At 46.6% G+C, this 15,210-nt stretch overlaps 1 protein-coding gene and 1 pseudogene across 7 annotated transcripts in view; one reads left to right on the top strand and one right to left on the bottom strand.

The window, feature by feature from the left end:
- Prkn (parkin RBR E3 ubiquitin protein ligase) overlaps positions 1-15,210 on the bottom strand; it is a 1,217,693-nt gene that overhangs the window by 27,127 nt on the left and 1,175,356 nt on the right. The gene's annotated exons all lie outside the window — the stretch shown is intronic.
- LOC101972839 (RWD domain-containing protein 4 pseudogene) lies at positions 11,668-12,331 on the top strand (annotated as a pseudogene).

Raw genomic sequence — 15,210 nt, 5'->3', positions numbered from 1 at the left:
GGACTGTGGCCTATCGTGTGTGTGGAGTCCACTTGTGGCATGATGTCACTGCTCAAAAAGTTTCAGGTTTTGGAGCATTTTGGAATTCAGGTTAAGGATGCTCAAGCTGCATGTTTTTCCATTTCTCATTAGAGACTGGAGTCGAATGTCGTGGGACACTAACTTTATTTAAAGGTTTGGGGTGGTGGGAGAAGGCATGCGTGGAGATGTCCTTAAGCCCATCACCAGCATGTGAGAAACAGAGGGTCCAGAGGTCCATTTTCAGAAGACAGTATTTAGTCTTAAATGTAAAATTAGTGAGAAAGTAAGAAATTCAGCTGAAGGAGAAATAGAACAAATGGCTACCAGCAGTTAACACCCAGGGTGATAGATTCAGTCTCTGTCAAACAGGAGGCCAGGGGGAAGGGGGTCACCTGACCAACAGAGAGAAACTTCCTGTGTGCCAAAATGCACTCAGTCCCCGAAAGTCCTGGGAGGGGACAACTAAAGGTGCACTTCTTTAAATAACCCAGGAGGAGACAGTAACCCCTTAGCACTCAGCCAATGAGGACCTGGGGGAGGGACCTTGTGTTCTAGGGGATCTGATGCTGACTGGGACAGCCAGGTGTGTGCACACACTCATCTTGCAAGATGGTCCTCCTTTTTGCCACACCCAGTCTCTCAGCCATCTCTGGCTTTGGACGGGTGGCGTCATGAGCATCACCAGGTTTCAGTCTTGGACGATTTTTTTTTTTTTTAATCAGAACTGAAAGTGAATACAGTGAACAGCGAGCTGGGTCCCAGCGATCCCTCCTGGGTCTCCTTCTGCTCCCGAGGTCATTCCCTCCTAGCTCTCCTTCTGCTCCCAACGTGGATCCCTCCTCGGTCTCCTTCTGCTCCCAGCATCCTGGGTTCGCCTGGGCCCAGCCCTGTGCGCTGCGCGGTTCAGTGGGAGGAAGCCGGATGCGATCTCACCACTGTGTGGAGGGAAGGGAGGGGAGCCCAGCCCCCTGCATGGCGGGAGAGGGCCTCACATCTTATTAGCCAGCGGATGAGACAGAAAATCAGTTTCATGGTGGAGGAACACCCTGGAGGTTGATCAGTTTGTCAGAATAAACAGGCCTCCCTGACACAGAGACACAGAATTCCTTCTCACTGGTGCTGCAAGAAACATCCTAGAAAGAAATAACGGGAAACAAAGAGCGAACAAAAATCAAAGCCTTGCCACTTCAGGGTGGCGAGGGAAGCAAAGCTGCGGGAATGGGCTGGTTTGCTGTACTCTGACGGCAGGATTTAAATCTAGTTCTGTCACATGGTAGGTGCTTCTGGTTACACATCTTGAATCTGTCTCATACCAGATGGGGAATAACTACAAGGTCTGATTTGACCTTGAGTGTGTTTGGGGTTTTCAGTCACATTATTCAGAACTCAGGACTCTCAACAAGGCGCTGGTATACATGCTTAGTGCTTTGGTTCTCAAACTATGCACCAAGGCACCCTGGGGTGCCACAGTGAACTCACAGGGCTGAACAGAGATATTTTTACAGTTTGTAGGAGGCACAGTGATAATCAATATCCAGTGGACATTGAATTATCCACTTGGGGTCCTCCCTAGTTAGAGTAGAGATGTATTCTATCCCTAGTTAGAGTAGAGATGTGTTCTTTCCCTTCAGTGACATTGTCATTGATATTATGACAAATATAAGTACCATGTAAACATCTATTTGGATCAGGGATGTTGTTATTTAAGAATAAAATAAAATATATGTTTATCTGTTTTAAAAATTGATGTTAACTTTTTTTCAGATTGTATTAAATTGGTCAGATATTAGATGTCTTACTGTGTGTCTTGGACCTAAATCTTTAAAAACTAGAACTATTAGGTGAGAAAAATCCACACAGAGACAGCCTTTGATCTACTCCATGACAAAGGTGTAAATAACATATACTGGAGAAAAGACAGTTTTTTTTTTAAAATAAATGGTGTTGGGGAAACTGGTTATTGCTATGTAGAAGAACGAGACAGACCCTTACTGCTTACCCTGCAAAAGAGTCATCTCAAAATGGATATAAGACCTAGAAATGAGACCAGAACTATGTACTCTCAGAAGAAAACGTGGAGTAGGTTCAACACTCTGGCTTTTGGGCACAGGCAACAACCTTCTCAATAGGGCTCCTAAAGCTCGGGACATAATGCCAAGAGGTAACGAATGGATGGCATCGATTAAAAAGCTCTGCACAGCAAGGAAACAGTTAAGAATGTGAAGCGAGAACCTCGAGAATGGGAGAAAATCTTTTTTAGCTACTCTTTTGACAGAGGATTAACATTAAGAATATACAAAAAGAATGCAAAAAATTTAACACCACAAAAAAACGAACCCCAAAGAAACTAAACAGACACTTTCTCAAAAGAAGAAATACAAGAGGCCAGAAAATATGTAAAACAATATTCAACAGCCTTTGCAGTTAGGGAAATGCAAAGCAAAACTACACTCCGATTTCATCTCACTCCAGTCAATGTGGCAGCCATCAAGGATACAAATAATAAATGCTGGAGAGGATGTGGGGAGAAAGGAACACTTTACACTGCTGGCGGGATTACAAATTCCCACTACGGGAATCAGTATGGAGGTCACCATCATGTGACCCAACCTTACCACTCCTCAGTATTTATCCTAAAGAATCAAAGTCGGCACACTACCGTGACACGTTCATAGCAGCACAATTCACAAAAACCAAATATGGAGCCAGCCTAGCTGTTCTAAATGAATGGATAAAAAAAAATGTGATATATGCACACACAATGGAGTTTTATTCAGCTATGAAGAATGCAATTATGTCATTTGCAGGAAAATGCATGAAACCTGAGAGTATTATGTTAAGTGAAATAAGCCAAACTCAGAAAGCCAAGGGTCGCATGTTTCCTCTCATGAGGAAGGTGAGAGGAAAAAGGAACAGAAAGTGTTGAGAGCCACAATGAAGTCAAGATAGCGCCTGGCATTTTGCCAGAAGGAGTGGTTGAGAAGTAACGCCAGCGAGCCATTAAGATGATGTTAATTCAGTTAAGCTGTGTATAATTATTAAGATAATGACTGATTGCTGTAACTGGATGATGCTAAATTGAAACAAGCTGTGTATTCAGTTGTGTATATGGACTTCTGCTGTCTGGCAATAAGGCGGATCCTGCTACCTTGGGTGCCTGCTACTTTTGAGTTCTCGTGGAGTTCCCGTTGAGTTCCCGTTGGCTCTCGCGGAGTTTCCGTGGAGTTCTGGAGAGTTCCCGTTGGGTTCCGGCAATAAAGGAGTTCCTGTTTGAACCTACAAGTGGCCCAGCCAGACTGCGGCAAGAAAAGTGGAGGGAATCTCATGATAATGAAGAGAGACCAGCAGAGGATAAAGACCAGGGGGAGGGGGAGGAGAGGGACGGGAAGTGCTGGGGAGGGATACTGGCCACACTGTATGATTACTCTGTGTGCATGTGCGGACACATAACAACAAGTCCTGCTATCATGCACAACTAAAATGCATCAATAAAAAGTATGGAGAAAACCCAGAACTGGGAGGTCCGTGACTTTTGGCCTGGGATCCTATGAGAAATGCACGAGCTGCTAAGGGTGTGGCGAGCACAAAGAGTTTGGGGACTGGCTGATACTTTGGCTATTTTCAGAGGCAGAGCTCCCTGAGGGAGGAGAGGGAGCAGCTTCAACAAGCCGCACTGCCAACCTGCAAACCTCTGGTGGAGGCTCGGGATCTGGTTTTAAACTTTTTAAATTGGTGCAATTCAATCATGTATAATAGTGGAATTCTTGGTGGCGGGTTTGTCATGCCAACGATATAACAGTATGATCTGGCCACTTTTGTTCCCAGTACCTCCCCTTTGCCTTCCCTCTTCCCTCCCTGCCCCCTCCTGCGGCTCCCCAGGCCTCCCCTCTGCTCTCCTGAGCGCCACACCCCACACCTTTCCCTCTAGCTTCTGCACCTGAGGGCAGACACTCGCGTGTGCCACTTTCTAGGACAGCAGCGGCGATTCCCTTGGGGATCTGCTGTCAGGTAACCCTGGTCCCCCACTTGCTGGTGCTCCCTTAAGACCCGAGGCACCCTCCAAGGCTCAGGAGTGGACGAGAACTGAGTGTTAGGGTCTGCCGTTCACTGCGTGGGGCTGGCCTCTCCTGGACCGGCTTCGAGGAAGGCCGGCAAATGCCACTCTTGTTCATTGGTTCTCTTTTAAAAACCTTAAAAGTAATTATTCTCTTACTAGATTTTCTTGGCGAATAATCACATGCACGGACTGACAACTCCCAGGATGTCAGTTTTCTGTCAGCTTGGCTGGACCTGGCTCCAGCTGATCCAGGTGCTGCTGGGAGGCACCCTGCAGATGTGAGAGCTATGGACAGGAGGCTTTAAGTGAGGGACATTGTCCTGGGTGGGCCTCATCAATCCACCAGAAGGACTTTGGAGCAGAATGAGGAGGCAGAGATTCTACCCGCGGACTGCAGAACCAGGCTGTGCCCAGGAGTCCCAGTCTGCCCTTCCCGAGGGCCTGCCTGTCATTTAGGACATGCCAGGTGAACCAATTTCTTGCATTCAATCTCTCCATATATATGTGTGTATGTCTGTGTATGTGTGTGTAAGCTGATATGTGGTCATACAGCTACACATGCATGTGCATGTATATATATATACACATCAGCATGTCATCTGGGTTTGTATATCATATCTCTCACACACACACATATATATATGTGGGTATATATCCATATATGTGTATGGATGGATGTGTATTTATACACATATATTTAGGTATAACCCACATACATATGTGTGTGTGCATATATAAAGCAGTTCTACTGGTTCTGCTTCTTTGGTTCAGTCCTGGCTGATAAAGCTTCTATAGAAAAGACTAAAATAGGTTGGTTTATTCTCTGTTTTTCCAAAAGGACTGACATAAAAAAATAACTATTTAAATGTTCTGTGTTATTTACAAAATTGTAGTTCAAACCTCTCCCCGATTTTTTATAAATTCTAAGCAGCCAGATGAAAAATTCCTCTCATAATTCAATGCTGGGAAAAAGGTCATCACTCCCGATAGTGTGATTGTTTACTTTTAATGGACAAAGGCCTAGTGAACCTGGTAATTCAAGTCTGTGAGCCCATACCATGTCGTCCAATGACGGCTGACACAGAACCCAGTGCTTCATCTTCCAGAACGTGGCAAGCTGGGAGAGGGGCCCAAGCTCTCATTGAACTCTAGGAATTGGCACCTCCTAAATGCCTACGATAAGTGTAATAAGCAAGCAAACTGGGACGGAAGAATGAAGGAACTTTGGTTTGTGTAGAGGGGAAGGTTTGTATACCATATCTCACACACACCCACACCCACACACACACATACACACACACACACACACACACACACACACACACACACGGGGAGGGGGAGTTTGTGGAGGGGAAGGAGAGTAGAAACGGCAGACATTATCACCACATACAGGTGTGAGTGCACTAGTGGAGTGACTCGTACAGCCAGAGGAACGAGAAGTTGTGCTCCGTTTGTGTCATTATGACAAAATGCATTCTACTATAAAATAAATAAATAAATAAAATAGTAAAATACATAAAATAGTAAAATAAATAAAAACAAACAAACTTTTGAATAAAGGCTAACTTCAATGTCAGTTTTTTTTAAGAATTTTGAATCTTTTTTTAAAAATTTTTTAATTTTTTAGTTTTAGGTGGACACAATATCTTTATTTATTTACCTATTTTATGTGATGCTGAGAATTGAACCCAGAGTCTCACGCATGCTAGGTGAGCGCGCTACCACTTGAGCCACATCCCCAGCCCCAATGTCAGTTTTTTAAACTGAGGAGTAACTGAACCCTTTGTAGCAGTGAAATCTTATTTTTGCCCTGTGACCCACATGTGTTGGGGACAGCCATGACCACACAATCATGGTCAGCCACCACTGGCCCTTCACACCTGGTGGTCACCAGGTGGTGAAACAGTTCCCAACAGGGAGCTCACAGCCCTGGGAGAGGTCAGGGAAAAGGCAGCTGTGGAGAAGGACCGTACGTAAAGACCTGAGCAGACCCACCTGCAGGCTCGCGGGACTCCTGCCGACCTGGGCAGGCCCTCCACAGCCCGGAGAGCACCCAGCACTGACCGGCTTCCACTAGGAGGAGGGCTCAGGCGCATGCTGCGCCCACAGGCAAACCCAGGGTGACACCAAGGAGCAACGCCAGCGACCACCCTGGGCGTGTTTCTGACAGGACACCTCCTCCAGAAGGCCGTGGGCAGGTCCCTCAGGAGGACTCCAAGAGCCCTTGTCATCACAGGAGGTGACAGCTCCACCATGGGACTGCCCCCAAGGCCAAGGGACAAGACGTGAAGGTGGGAGATGGGGACACTGATGCTCCTGCTCCCCTGTTGGCCCAGGTGACGAGTGTGTTTGTGTGTTAGTTTTTAACATTTAAAAAGTTAAAAAAAATAGAAACGCTTATAGAATAAGGGTGTAGAGAAATACATTTTTTTTTTGTTTTGGTACTGAGGATTGAACTCAGGGGCACTCAGCCACTGAGCCCCATCCCCAGCCCTATTTTGTATTTTATTTAGAGACAGAGTCTCACTGAGCTGCTTAGTGCCTTGCTATTGCTGAGGATGGCTTTGAACGGGTGGTCCTCCTGCCTCAGCCTCTCAAGTTGCTGGGATTACCATGCCCAGCAGGAAAGACATGTTTTGTACAGCTGTACAATGTGTTTGTTTTAACTTGTTATGGAAGGGTCAAAAGTTAAAAAGGTGTATGAAGTAAAAGTCATAATAAGCTAATTTGTCATTGAAGAAAGAAGAACATTTTTTACAGTGAATGTAGTACAGCCCAATGGGCAGGTGCTGGTCTACGGCAGAGCACGAATATCCTGGCCTCACTCCTCACTGCTCACGTGCTGACTGCCACAGCAGCTTCCAGTCCCATACAGCTGTGCCACTTTACCCTTTACACTGTAGTTATACTGTGTCATTTTTGTACAGTTAGATCCACGAATGCTTGGCATGGTGTGCCCATCGCCTGCAGCAGGCAGTACGGGAGCAGGCCACCTGGGTTTGCAGTGCAGGGGCGACAGGCTCTGCCACATCATCTGGGTGTGTGATGGGCTGTGCATTCAGGTTGGTGTCAGCGAGCACACTCTAGGGTGCTCCCACAGTGCAAAATTACCCAATGACACAGTTTCCAGAGGTATGCCCGTCCTTATGGGCTACATAACCGCATTTACCTTTAGGATGAGAAAAAAGTTTGACCTGGGTGACATGTGAAAGGACAACATATTATGATTCATGAAATAACACAGTCGATGTTTACGTTAAAAACCAGATATAGATTAGTATTTAAAAACAGAACCTCTGAAGTCAGAGAGACCTGGCTACAGAGGCCCTCTTTATATTCCTGTGATCCTAGCGTCTTTTTGTTTTAGGATTTTGCATCTGGAAAGAAGGCCAGCCTTTATGTTGGATATTTAGCACAGTTGCGGGGAGATGGTAAACTACAGTAGTTTTCTCGTAGGGTTATGATGCAACACGGTTCCATGGAAATATAAGTGACAGAAAGCACCTTGTTGATGAGAGGAATTCCCAGCATCCTGGTAATGATGATCATTATGTGGAAGACTCAGGTGAAGCTAGGACACCACTGTCAACTCCCACAGGGCGAGACTCTGCTTATGGAGGGGGATGCTGGCCTGCCTCCCTCTGCCCACACGTATGAACACAGGGGTACGTCACCGTCAGTCCCTTACACAATCCCCGCTACCAAGGAAGTGTCGGAATTGTCCGCCGAGTCACTCCTTCCGTACCACGTCAGTGCAGCCGTCTATTTGATTGAGGTTTGAGTCTGACTTCTGGAATGCCCATAATAGGCACATCCGAAAAGGAATGTGTGTATATTTTCTTTTTGGAAGCGTGAAAAAGAAGCAGAGGAACAGTTTCCACTACTATCAGGATGTTCAAGGGACTGCTGATCAATAACATTAAAAGCAGGTTGGTACCCACAAGTAATGACCCTTTAAAACAAGATTTTGATCCTTACAGTTGAATGATCTCTATATGAAAGCCAGAATTTCTTTGTGCCTGTTTTCTGTCATGCCTGCATCTGTTAGGAAAGCGTTCTATTATGTGCCATTTATTTTTCTTCCACAGCTCTTGAAGTTCTGTGTGGAAAGAACAGGAGAATCAAATACCATCTTAGGACCCCTTACTATAGTCAAGGGAAACATCAAAAGCATGAAGCCCACATTTGTACTTCTTTGGGGACAGAAGAAATAGGATTCTTTTCAGTACATGACTTTCCTGAAGGTGGCGGCAGAGATATGTAAGTTCAGTCTCTCTGTGTTAAAAATAATGTATCAAAAGAGTAGGGGTCCCGGTGGGGTGACCAGCCGCTGATGTATGCAAAACTCGTACTGACAAGACAATGTCACAGAGCGGGAATGGTGTCAGATAACAATGCGCTAAAACATGATTTTGAAAAGAAGAAAGTGAAGTTATTTCCTTTCAAGCACACAATGTCTTAAAATCTCAGAATCCTGTGGTGGAAGGCCATCTTAAACTGTGCCAAGCTCCAATGCAAACAGACCAAGGCGATCTTTTATGAGCAACCTCCAAATGGCTAAATAAATGGTTCTAAGGCAGCTGGATATAGCTGAGTGCCCAAATTCCTCTGCATTTCCCAAATCCTATACTAATGCACCAAGGATGTTTGTACAATGCTACCTAGTTTCCCATAAAATATGGTGACATCTAGGTAGTGTCCCCAAAGTTACATTTGTTTTAGGTCTGCTGCCTTGAAATGTCCCTTACTTTCCCTGGTTTAATTTCTACTCAAGAGGGCTCTTAAAGGAATTCTGAAAATACCCTTTGCTGACACATCCTCTGTCTCATCGAGGACAAGGATGCATCCACCTGCTGTTTCAGTCTTAACTCGAGTGCTTGCTGCACAATGGAGTGGAAATGTTACCAGTATCTGCCTCAGAACCGGTCACAATGAAGACACCAGTTCCACTCGGCTGCTTCTAGCAGCTGAGGCTACGCTTCACAGATGCTGTGGACAGAGGTGTGAGGGGCGGCGCTCCTGGGGTTGGGAACTGAGCTATTCAATCTATAGTTATGGACCAGGACATTGAAATTTACTTCCTTCTGTAAGATAGTTTTTTTTTTTTTCAAACTGACAGATGCTTATTGGCCATTTGTTTTTCATTTTCTTTAATAGTTTTATTGAAATATAATTTGCATGGTCACATATTTTAAAAACCAGATTATGTCATTTTTGAATGGATGACACATGTACATAAACACACTTTCAAAAGGTGCATGTGGAAAATAAGTCTCCTTCCTTGGTCAGTAGCAAGGTTTCACAGAGATGACCACGGTCACCTGTTCATGTGTGCATTGTTTCATAAATATCTGATGCCTTCGAGCATGCATGTACATGCATAAGTATGTTGTTTTTAAACAAAAGTGGTATGTAAAATATTGTATGTTGCATTGTGCTAACGTCTTTGGATTTTCGCTGAGTGCATCTCACAGACCGCTTGTTGGGTCCCTGGGACGGCCATGGTGCTGGACTTCCTCACAGCAGCATGTTGCAGGTGATAGATATGTGAAAGGAAAACCATGGGATCATTCCCAGAAGCATAGTGGCTGGGTCAAAGAGTACATGCACGTCACATTCGGGTTGTGTTTGGGAACTCCACGGCAGGTATGTGAAGTTTGTGAGGTTCCTCTTCCTCTCCCCATCCTAGCTCCTGCGTTACTGATCACTGCGTTTGTCATTAAAAGAATGTCAAATCAAACTTAAGACTTTGCTTTGTGTGTGCTTGGGTTTGAATGCAGGGCCTCACACTTGCCAGGCAAGTGCTTACCACTGATCCACATCCCCAGCCTGCTAAGCGCTTTTAATATGTGTTATGTAACCACAGAGCCATACTTCCCATAAGGAAGTAACTCTGGACCACTTCTAGGTCTAATCCACGTGGCTGAACCAGGGTCAAGGTGGCTTGTGTCAGCGCCATTTCGGTCCCTTCCCAGTTCCTGCTGTGTGGGGTCAGCTGTCTGCGTGATCCTCCTGGCCTGAGTTTGGCCTGTTTGCTGGGAAAGGACTTTGTGTAGATTTCATCACAGGAAGCCGACACACTGGAGGTCCCAGTGGAAAACAGAGGGCGGGGATCCTCAGGTTCCCCCTTGTGCTGTGTCCGGGGCCTTACAGGACAGAACCAACCCTCAGCAAGGGATACTAGGTGTCTTAACAGCAGCCCTCCAGGGGACACAGGAAGCTGGGCCAGGTACAATTTATGGCAGTGACTCTGTCCCTAACTCCCCCTTCCTTTCTCACTTCTTTTTTACCATTTTAAAGAACAACTCCTATGGTGATGATGCCCTTCTTCCGAGTTCCCTGCTATCCCTCTGGATTCATGGTTTCCCTCGTTTCCAAAGGCTGAAGCAGGATTTGGTAGCAGCTGAGACTCTTGGAGGATTTGACGATAATATTCGCACTGTCAATGTTCATCTAAACAAACTTGTTGGTGGGCAGATTTCAGTCTCTGAGAATTCCTTTAACATCTTGGAAGGCCTGCCCAATATTTCTTTCAAATCCGCATTTCCCAGACCTTATGGAGCATTTGGCTCCTTCTAGAAACGGAGCTCTGGTCACAGGGTATCAAATTCAACATTACGTTCAAATATTGCCATTCATTAGTGGACCCATTCAAATATTGCCATTCATTAGTGAACATGTTTGAATATGGCCATTCATTAGTAAAATGCAGAGCATATGTCTTCTATGATTTTTAACTGGTCTCTAATCCGTGTGACCTTATCATTTACAATCTGCAGCAAGGCATTAGACACTGTAGAAATGATTAGACTATGCCCTGGAAAATGTGAAATCCAAGCCATATGGCAATTTGAGCCCAATTTGTCCCACGCGCCTGTGGGCATCCTTATGCTCTTTAGCACAGCAGGGGAGACCAAATGCTTCCCCTGAACACCTGGGCCCGGCCCTTGGCACCCTGGGGCAGGGCCAGCTCAACCATGTTGGGGAGTCTTGCTCACACGTTTTGGAGGCTTTTGTCTTTGGAGTTTCTTTTTCTTTCCAAACTCATCAATGATAAAAAATAAAATCAATCAAAAATATATCTTGCAGAGCCTCTGCCTTTGCCGCCCTGCAGCCTCCTACTAGACGCCTGAGCGCCCCACCTGCCACAGCCTTCCGCCCACTGCCCACGGCCCACCTAGTCCTGCTGGATGCTGCAGACCGCTGAGTGTGCGCCTGACTCACATTTACAGCTCCAGGAGCTTAGAACCCACCCTGCATATGGCACCGAAGGGGAACGCCCTGGCCCAGGCTGCTGCCCTTGCTTTTTCCTAGTTGTTGTGAATGCTGTCCGCCTGGACAAGGACCAGGAGATGGAACTAGAAGCATTCCCTTCTATTTATGAAGCAGATGAAAGTTTCTGGGAATTATTTCAATATAGGGTATGACAATGGTCATGTGGTTATAAAAGAGAATGTTCTTAGGATACTTTACCCATGTATATTTGAAGACATTGCTTTCAAACTGTTCAACAAAAAACAAAGGAAAAATATCACACATGTTGGGAGAGTGGAAGTTGATTCTGTGATAAAAAGGGAGAAATAAAGTAAATGGAACAAAGAGTACTTAGTGAATATATTTCGATAGGTGAAAGTGGTGATCCCAAAGCCTTCTTAATAGAGATTTCCTGGACAGAAACATATCCCCAAACACCTCCAATTATATCCATGAACGCTTTTTTTTTTTAACAACACCATATCATCAGCTGTAAAGCAGAGTATATTAGCCAAGTTATAGGAAGCTGTGGAAGTGAACCTTGGAACTGCTAGGACCTATACATTGTTTGAATATGCCAAAGACAATAAAGAGCAGTTCATGGAGAATCAACGTCCCCTTGATTCTACAACATCTATAAGCAATAGCATCTCTGTTGAAACTCCTAATACAGCTCCATCAATAAGAAAAAAGACAAAAAAGGACAACTTTCTAAAGCCCAGAAACGTAAACTGGCAGACAAAACAGATCACAAAGGGGAACTTCCTTGGGGCTGGAATTGGGTTGATGTTGTGAAGCATTTAAGCAAAACTGGCTCTAAAGATGATGAACAACACGTGGAATTTGAGTCAAGGAAAGAGCATCCTTTAAAAAGTAAACTAGGTTCAACATCTTTCATCAACTATTTTCTGGTATTGAGGTGACTTTTTATAAAATGTAGGTTTTTTTTGTATCTTTCTTACATTTAAAAATGTTGTCAGTGGAAAGTTCATGAAAAGATCTAGTTGTATTACATTATTTTCACAAACTTGCCTTAATAAAAGGTAAGATGTTAAAAAAATCTTATGAAATAGTCCCATGCAGGCCCCAGAGGGTCACAGGGAAGAGACCGGGAGGGTTAAGTCAGGGGCAACGGCACCTGGAAATGGAATTTGCTTTTATGCTCATCACCTCTGTCCCTTCAGACGGAGAGGCCTAGTCGGTGGCCTCTCTGCTAACGACTTGAACCCCAGCCTGTGTTCCTGACCCCCTCCGAGCTGCCCGCCGCTGTGCCTTTCCATTTGGATGGGCCGCCGTCACTTCGAACTCCAGTCAGCTCTAATGCTGTGTGATCACTGAGGAGGCGCCAGGGGCTCACAGAGTAACTGCCACACAGACACGCAGATGGGAAGGTGGCACAGTGGTGAAGTCCCTGGGTGACAAGGGAGGGGTGGCCTGAGAGCTAGAGGACAAGCACAAAGCCATCTGGCCAGGGGACTTCCTTGGTGAACTCAGAGCCCACGGTGGGGGTCAAGGGCTGGATGAGCCGGACTCCAAGGCTGCGGTCTTGGGTGTGAGGGGCGGAGGGGCTGCACTCTGACAGGGCTCAGAGTTGTTGGAAAAGAGAAGAAGATAAGGAATAAAGAGAATGAAGTGATAGGAAGAGAGGGTTGGGAGCAGACGTAAAGCCCCAGAGAAAGCCAAGGCCTGGGAAATCCAAATGCCCTTGAAGCCTTACGGCTGCTAAACAAGGTGGGGATTGTTCTTGAGGCAGAGTCCTGGGCACAACTGCTGGTGAGAGGTCGTGAGGGAGGCCCTGCTCCATCGCTGCTCTTCCTAATGGACCGCTCTCCCAGCGGGAGACCCTCTGGATCAGGGGAGGCCTGGATGGCCACGTCCGCAGGGGCCTCTGAAACATGAACTCAGAGGAGGTCCTGATGCTGGTCCCAGCAGGGATCCGGAATCCCCAGACCAGCAGCCTCAGCACCACCTGGGACCTGGGAGACAAGTGGAATGGCACCGCTGCCCAGGAGCACGGGTCAGGACCTGCGTGTCAACCCGATCGCTGTGACCCAGGCGGGGAAACTGCTCTACTCATTTATGCTGCCCAAAGTCCCTGAGTGCCCACCCTGGGACAGGAGCCCAGGGGTCTGCACAGAACTACCACAGAGTCACAGGTGACCTCTCCCAGGCCCCCAGGAGCCACCGTCCCGCCCTGCTTCCACAGGCACGTCCTGTGTGCTGGGCGAGGGCTGCTGCCTGGGTGCTCTCCCACCACAGAGTTCGCTTGTAATGGACTTGAGGTCCTGTGGGAGCACAGGGCATGAGTGGGAGGCAAGAGGGGACAAGGACAAGGACAACTATGACTGCCTGAGTTTGCTAGAGATGCCGGGCGCCAAAGAGGATTCATCTCAGGGCCAGGGAGGTGCCAGTTCCGGGGGGTTTCAGGGAGGGGTGGCAGTTCTTCCTCTGGACCCTGGAGATGTGGCTCCCAGGCAGCTGGGGTGAGGGACCTGGGCTAGACAGGGTCAGGGCTGGCAACCAGCTCTGGAACTGTGGTGTGACGGGGGCTGTAGGATCAGGGCTGTGGTGTGGACGCTCAGCCAGGCTGAGCCAGCTGCCTGGGGCAAGAGGAGCCCAGCACCACGCTGTGTGGCCCAAGAAGCCTCCAGGACCCCTGTGTGGCTAGTGAGTGTCCTGTGACCACCAAGAGGCTAATGGTGTCCAGCCATGGAGCCAGAGAAGACAGCTGCTAAGGAAAGCACTTTTGGTCCCGGGAGGGCTCCTAACAGCACCCGGCCACAGTGGTGATTCTGCACCATTTCATTCTACCATCTTAACACTTTTGTGAAAGGACACGGTATAGAATGGCTCTGTCCAACTGACACAATGATTAAAAATGTTTTCGTAGCTACAAAGAGGAAAAAGAAAGCGGTGGAGTGACTTAAATTAAGTCACTTAAATTCAAAGTCGTATAATTTCCACATGTCACCAATATGAGCTGGTTACCAAGCTACTTTGCCTTTTTCACTCCCAAGCTTTGGAAATCCTGTGCACTTGGGAAATGGCTCCATTTGGACCAGCCCCATTCCATGTGCTCAGGAGCCCACTGGTCAGTGTGTAAAGGGAAAATTTCTAAGCTGATTCTAAGCTGCAAAAGCCTGAGTTAAAGTGTAAAAGACTGGGCGTTGTAAAGTTTCTAAATTGCAAGGCCTGGGCTAAAAAGTAAAAGATCAGGTATTGTTAAAATTCCTCTGCTACCCCGGGAACCTGTAATCTCTGTAGCTGTTAGGACAATGCGGGAACTGCCCAGTAAATATTTCCATTGATTCCCTGGTTGTTTAATAGCTAAGGGCTCCAAGTAGCTCGGCACGTAAGCATCCAGGCCACAAAACCAATCAGTTTAAATGTGTACCCCGCTTAGGAGTGACCAATCACCCCTGCCCAGATCATTCCCGCCAATGAATGTACTAATCATGGCTCAGAGTTGTTGTTCAATTTTCCCGTGCCTCATGATGATTTGTTCTGATGTATGCATAGCCCCCCGCCCTCTCCAAAAAGTGTACTTAAGCTCTGCTTGACCTCTGCTCTGGGCTCTGGGCTGCTCTCCTTTCTTGAGTGGGCACAGAACCCCAGCATGCTGGTTCAATAAAATTCCCCCCTGCTTATTGCACGAAGTTGGTCTCTTGTGGTCTCTTTCTCTGACGCTTCTCTGGACCTTTACAAGTGCAGAGCCACTACTCCAAGGGCTGCTCAGATCATGAAGGTGGTCAGTGAAGGTATCACAGGACAAAAGAAGAGAACACCTTCAACAATTTCAGAGGTAAGTAGGGACATCGGGAAGGTTAGAGCACCATGAGTGTTTTAATGATTCTAATTATTTAAATTCAAAGTTTTGT

The sequence above is a fragment of the Ictidomys tridecemlineatus genome, chromosome 8 (assembly GCF_052094955.1).
Source record: "Ictidomys tridecemlineatus isolate mIctTri1 chromosome 8, mIctTri1.hap1, whole genome shotgun sequence".
Lineage (NCBI taxonomy): Eukaryota > Metazoa > Chordata > Mammalia > Rodentia > Sciuridae > Ictidomys > Ictidomys tridecemlineatus.
Note: the sequence above shows the minus strand (reverse complement) of the source record. Positions and strands in the feature narration are given on the sequence as shown.